The sequence below is a fragment of the Taudactylus pleione genome, unplaced genomic scaffold (genome assembly GCF_031769625.1).
Source record: "Taudactylus pleione unplaced genomic scaffold, aTauple2 ptg000381l, whole genome shotgun sequence".
NCBI classification, from domain to species: domain Eukaryota; kingdom Metazoa; phylum Chordata; class Amphibia; order Anura; family Myobatrachidae; genus Taudactylus; species Taudactylus pleione.
In genome coordinates this window covers 3,258,159-3,264,613 of record NW_028284782.1, presented here as the reverse complement: position 1 = coordinate 3,264,613, position 6,455 = coordinate 3,258,159, and positions in this window count along the sequence as shown.

The following is a 6,455-nucleotide window of genomic DNA, read 5'->3' as shown; positions in this document are numbered from 1 at the left end:
TTGGATGTCTTTGCCCACTTCTAATGACACTCGCATTTGTCCTGTCGCGCTAACGTTACAGTATGGCGAACATCAACTTCAGTTTCATGTAGCATGGCTTATACATGAAGACGGCTGTCCGGTCACTAAGTACCAATTTAGTTGGGTCCTGAAGCTCTGTATCCTGTCTTTAGGGTTATCTCTGGCGGATTTTGGCACTCATTCTTTTAGAATAGGTGCATCTACGGTAGCGGTGTCTGCAGGTTTGTCGGGATACAAGGAAAGGCGATAGGCTGCTGGAAATGCATTGTTTTTAAGAAGTACATTAGAGTTCATTAGCTCTGTGTCCTAACTTGAAGACCACCTTTGGCGGAAGTCTGTGAGGAATTTTGTTTTTGCCCTGCTGGTGTTTACTTAACTTACCGCTTCCATGCGTTGCTGGCAGGCTTTTTATGTTTTGCCTCCGGTCAAGTTACGACACATTGGCCCCCTCCCCCTTCCTCCCTTGCCCGTCCTTTTCTGGCCCATTTTTAGGACTTTAAATCGAGCCCCTTGTTTTGGTTCCGAGTTGTGGGTTTGTTTTCCATTTGTTGGTCCTGTGGTTTATACTTGGTATTAATATTTTTCTTTTTACTTCCTTTTTTTGCAGACAGATTTTTAGATATCAAACATATTTGGTTTGTTGGTAATTTTTTTATATATTGGGCAGCTAAATCACCTTATGCTGTTAATTGTTCCCTGATTCCTGAATTGCGAGGAGTGTTGGCATTCTCTTCTGTCTTTGCTTTTGCAGTATAGTAAGTAATCTGGTTTACCTTTTATGATTCTGGTTCATTTAGGGGGTAATGACTTGTCAGACTGAACTTCCCTTGAATTACGATGTGCTATTTGTCGGGATTTGTCTGAGTTGGATCGCATGTGGCCTTTTTGCACATTGCTTTGGTCTCATATAATTCTGTGACGTGTATGGTGCTGTTGCCAGAGTGTAACGGCCATGGATGCAGCTCACCATTGAGTGAAGGTGGTGATGAGTCGGTGTGTTGAGAGGTTGGGAGGTATTGTCGTCATTCATCCCCTCATTACTTTTCAGGTTTCTCATCAGTTTAGGTCTGATGGATCTCACCTTTCTCATAAGGGTATATTTTGTTTTTGCAGGATTTAATTAAGAGTGTCAAGAATGTTGGTTTGGCTTAGTATGGTGGCGGCTTCGGTTTGGGAAACTCGTTTGGCGGAAAGAGTGGCTGCAGTGACTGTCTGGTTTTAGATCTTGAGGTGCGCTCCTCACCAATACACAGGTTTAGGCTGATTCTACACTACTGGGGTCAGCGGCACCACTGGGCCAGGTGGGCCTTATGCTTTTGTGGGAGGGGAGCTGGATACATTGAGTGGAACATGATGGACCAGCAGAAGGCCCCCATATAGGCCTCTAGTGGAAGTTTGCAGATAATTACATTGTCAGTAGGACCATTCTTTCTTTGTCACTCTACTTCCCCCTTTTTAATTAATATTATTTTAAATTAAATAAAAGCTGACCCTCCTTTATCCACCAATATCTGCCTCTGAGTCTTTATTTTAGATAAGTACATGTTGTTTGTCAACTGTCTGGGAATGTGTAGGCTGACATTAACCGTTATGGAGTTTAGTGACAGAAGGCATGATATATGCCTGACGGGGTTTTAAACACATGAGGCCTGGGTCAGCTGACACTGACTAGACAGGGTACATTGTAGTGTTAGGTTATTAGGTACATTCTAGTTCCTCTTGCCTGTCGGACATCCCACCCACCCTTTCTAGCAGTTGTCGGCTTTTACTTTTGTTGGAAAGAGCAGCTGCAGTGACTGTCTGGTTTTGGATCTTAAGGTGTGCTTCTCGCCAATACACAGATTTAGGCTGATTCTACCCTACTCGTGTCAGTGGCGCCGGCACCACTGGGCAAGGTGGGCCTTATGGGTTTGTGTCATTGGGAGGGGAACTGGATACATGGAGTGGAATATGATGGGCCAGCAGAAGGCCCCCATGTAGGCCTGGTAGTGGAAGTTTGCAGATGGTTACATTGTCAGTAGGGCCATTCTTTCTTTGCCACCATACTTCCCAATTTTCAATTAATAATATTATTTAAAATCAAATAAAAGCCATTTTATACTAAAATCATTACAGACTGTGTGGTGAGGCTCTCAGGACCCAAGAGGGACTCACAACACCCAGGGTGTCGTGTCTGTAGGGACAGTGGTGGAGCAGCTGCTGCTGTCTGTAAATGCCCTCTAACTGAGTCTGTGGTAGTGTGATCAGCGGGAGGCCGATTTCCTGCTGGGCTCAGGGCTGCCGCTCGGTGGCTGCAGCAGGAGACAGGGAGAGCAGGTATGTCTTGCTTCCAGGGTGTATATGCTCAGGTACTTTGTATCCTATTTGTAGCCTTTTGTAACCATGAGTGCAATATTTGTTTGAAACTGAAAAAGATATCATACACATTAGCCATAGAATTACCAATACTATATGGATGAATTTATTAAATTCCACCAAAATATTGTTGTTAAAGACTCGGTTTCAAGATTTTGTAGATCTATAGGAAAAGAAAATCTATTGTACACATGCTGTGATAGCAGCGATCCTAGATCCGTGTGTTGTGTGTCTACAGCATCCCGTCACTTTGTTTCCTGCAGCTATTAGCAGTAGTACTGTAGTTCAGCAGGTAAATTATACACAGTACAATAAAACTGTGGGTGCTGTATAAAAATAAAGATAACCTGAGTAAACAGAAAGGTACAACATGATAATCAAGGTGGATTTTCCCAAACAGTATAATTGTTTCCCTGTTATATAATGGGCTCTATTCAGCAACAAATTATTTACTTAAACAATAAACGATCATTTCCGCATTTTTTTAAAGTATTTTCACTATTCAGAATGGGCTAATGGAGAAGATAACGCAATTACCTTCTCCATTAATTCCTATATCGCATAGTATCGCACTGTCTCTACAGCGGTTTAACGGTTTTGTTTTTCAGCATGGCAAAAATCCTTAAACTCTTCCATAAGTCTTCACTTTATATAACGCCATCTCCGAAAGTGTCTACATTTATTAACATGTATACATACCCATATATTAGTCTGTATGCATTTATAAGTATGTGGTTTTATATATAAATGTATATCTAAACTTTTTAATATAAAACGACATACATATTTATACACTTTTGGAAGGCTGGTGCTGGACATACATTTGCTGGTGGCCACACTGCAGGGAAGGAGACTATTGGCAGTGTACAGCATGACTGAGCATGCACATAGCAAGTAAAGGAAGGTTTTGTTTTTTGGACTTTCAAAAACAATGCCTTCAGTAACTCTGCAGGAACAGCATGTTAACGCAACCGCTGTCCCTGCGTAGTGAAATGTTGAATAGCTGGGATAAAAAAATTCTACTATAAAAAATATTGTGACGATGTTTGGGACAGCAACACCAATAATGCTGAATAGAGCCCTATATGACGTCTACAGTCTGTTACCAGTCAGTTACTGTACATCACTGGAGACTTTTCTATTTGCCTGAAATTAGTCTCCTACTGCAATTATTATTCACATCTCAAGCAGCGGCTGTCTGCTGGAGCAAGTGTACAGGAGGCGGCAGTACAGGGGCTAGATTCACAGGCCAGACAGCCATGTGTTGGTAGTCAAGTGTCCGGCGTGTGGCCTGCGGGTGTTGTGCGGGCTGCTGGGCCTAGGGTTGCTGCTAGATCCTAGTTGGAGAAAGGACCTCTCTGTCGTTGCAACCGTGTGACTGCAGCAGCAGGGCCAGACTGCTCCAGTGTTACCATCCACGTGGGCATAGAGGGGGAATATATTTTTGTGGCGAGCGTAGCCATTCTGATCCTTGCCCCTCCCCCTTTGGTCTTGGGTCACATGGGTGTGACCTCAGAGGTACTTTGCAATTCCCAATTCTAGACCTAACCCTGGGCCTCGTGGTGCAGTGAGTGACTAATGGGTATTTAAGGACGGCTTCAGTGGGAGGGTCCCGCTGCGGACATTCCATTGGTTCCAGCTTCGTTGCCCTGGTTATAGTATCATCGGCTATAGTTGGTACAGATTCCAGGGTGGGCAGTCAGGGCCAGTGGCCTCGTCCTTTTGGGGAGACAGACAGATGGGGCAGATGTCTGGGAGTTTTGAGAGGGTAGTTGCTGGTGGAGATCTGTGTTCTGGTGGGTCCAGTTCCAACCCTGACTGGGCTGTTATTTGCCTTCAGTGCTGATGGTGAGGTTTCCTCTGGTACTTCTGGTTCGAGTAGGCACTCATCTTGATGTAGGAAGGTTTCTGGTCGCAAGCAGGGTGGTAGGCGTTTGGGTTCATGTAGCTCTTCCACCTGCTCCAGTTTGCCTTCAGACTCGGATGTGAAGGAGGGCAGGTGTTGCAAGAGGCGATACAAGTGGAAACGGCATTCTAGCAGCAGTATATCGTCTAAGTTGACTCCCCAGGACACAGTGCATTGCATGAATACGGCAGTGTTGCGTAGTTTGCATCCTCAAATTGAGGACCACATTTGGAAGGGGCGTTATGTTAACGTTTTTGCCTTGACGAGTAAGATGAAAAGGGCTTTGGCGGCCATGAAAAAGAAAGGTGGTCATGGTGAGGAGACATACATGTCATATTTAAATTAGCAGCGGGGCATGTATGTTTTCGCAGCAGCTATTTAGAGACGCATCCCGCTGAAAACATACTGTAAATTTGATTCATTATTTCTGTCCAATCCATGACCTCTTTCAGTCTGCATGGGGCAACACAGCCGTGAGGTCATTAATTTTGGTAGTAAGGTTGTTGGGGTCTTTGTCAAAGTGACGCAGCCACAGTGGGTTTTGCAAGATGGGGCTGGACAATGGCGGGTACTAAGCCCCTGGCCCTAAGCCAGGTCACAGAAAGTGTTTCCCTTTCAACAATGGTCAGGGTACCTTGGGATCGAGGTTTAGTTTTCAGCGTCTTTGTATCAAATGCGGGGGTGTCCCAACCGATCCAGGACTGTGGGTCTTGCAGGGGCTGCTAGTACAGACGTTTCCCATGGTCATGGGCTAACAGCGCTAAGTAGGGACGGCGAAGGTGGGCAAGATGTCAGTTTGGCTGGATGTCTACCCACTGCGTAAGGATGCGGAGTTCTTAAGGGATGGCTTTTCTGTTGGCTTTTCTCTACCCATTGTTGGCGAGGTGAGCATGGGGCGGCAGAGAAATTTGTATTCAGCGCCCAAATTTCCTGGTGTCTTGAAGGACAAGGAGCAGCATGAGCTATAGATGGGGTACATGGTAGGCCCCTATCAGGATCCGCCTGTGCCTTGTTTAAGTTTGTCACAAGTCGGCATGATTCCTAAAAAGATACCAGGAAAGTTTTGTTTGTTTCAGCATTTGTCGGTATGTCTATCAATGATGCTATTCCCTAATCACACTGTAGAGTTGTTTATCAATCCTTGGAAGAGGCATTGGACATAGGGCCTCATTCATTAAGGATCGCAACTGCAACAGCGCTCGCAGTTGGCCGATTGTTGCGTTCTGCGCATGCATTGCAGTGTGCAAAGGCACCATTGTGATCACACTGCGAACAAGCAGGCCGCGCAGAGCCTGCAATGAGGTTACCAATTTCTAAGTAAGGTCAGCGCTGCTGTAATTCTGCGTGAGGGGCCAATGGTACTTAATGTTGCCGATGTTTATGGAGGTTTGCAAGGTATTACGGATGTGAGATAGTGGTAGTGGGAGGCAGTGGGCGTCTCTATGCCGGTAGTGCGACGGCCTTTCGATAGCAATCATTAGCATATTTTCACAGCAGACCTGCGTGCGATTATGGAGCTGCAATCGCAATAGCGATCCAAAATAAATCAGGCCGATAATCCATTCTTTCAGACATGGTGACCTCATGTGTAAGATTGATGTAGAATCTGGTTTTCGTTTATTGCCGCTTCGGTCCAATTTTTTCTACTTCCCGGTGTGAACAATGGTATTGTGGATGCGCTTTTGCGTTTTGATTGGGTTAAGTTTTGCGATTTGGCACCAAATGCAAATTTGTTTGGTGAGTTTTGCCATTCTTATGTATGGCAGGTTATCTGGCAGATATGGAGGGCTTAGCCCATAGATCGCATGCTTCTGCAACTTATCGATTAGCAAGGAAAGAATGGCAGAGGTTTATTAGCAGTTGGGCCAATAAAGGTAAAAGTGAAAGTTCTTTAACACATCCTTGATTTGATATTTGATGTGGTGGATAGATGGCCCTTTTGTAGGACTGGTTGGTCGGACATGGTTCCATGTTTATTTTGGTGGGGGCTGATTTGGCTTATAGGAGAGTTAATGTAGTGGTGGGTAGAGTCTTCTCAGCTGTAGCTGGTTTTGTGATTGGTCACCAGCGTATTAGATTTAGAGACGGGCGTGTGTTCCGGGGTGATGGAGTTAATTTGAATGAGGAGAGCATAGCCGTGTTTGTTGCAGATTTGGTGCAGGGGTTAGGTCTT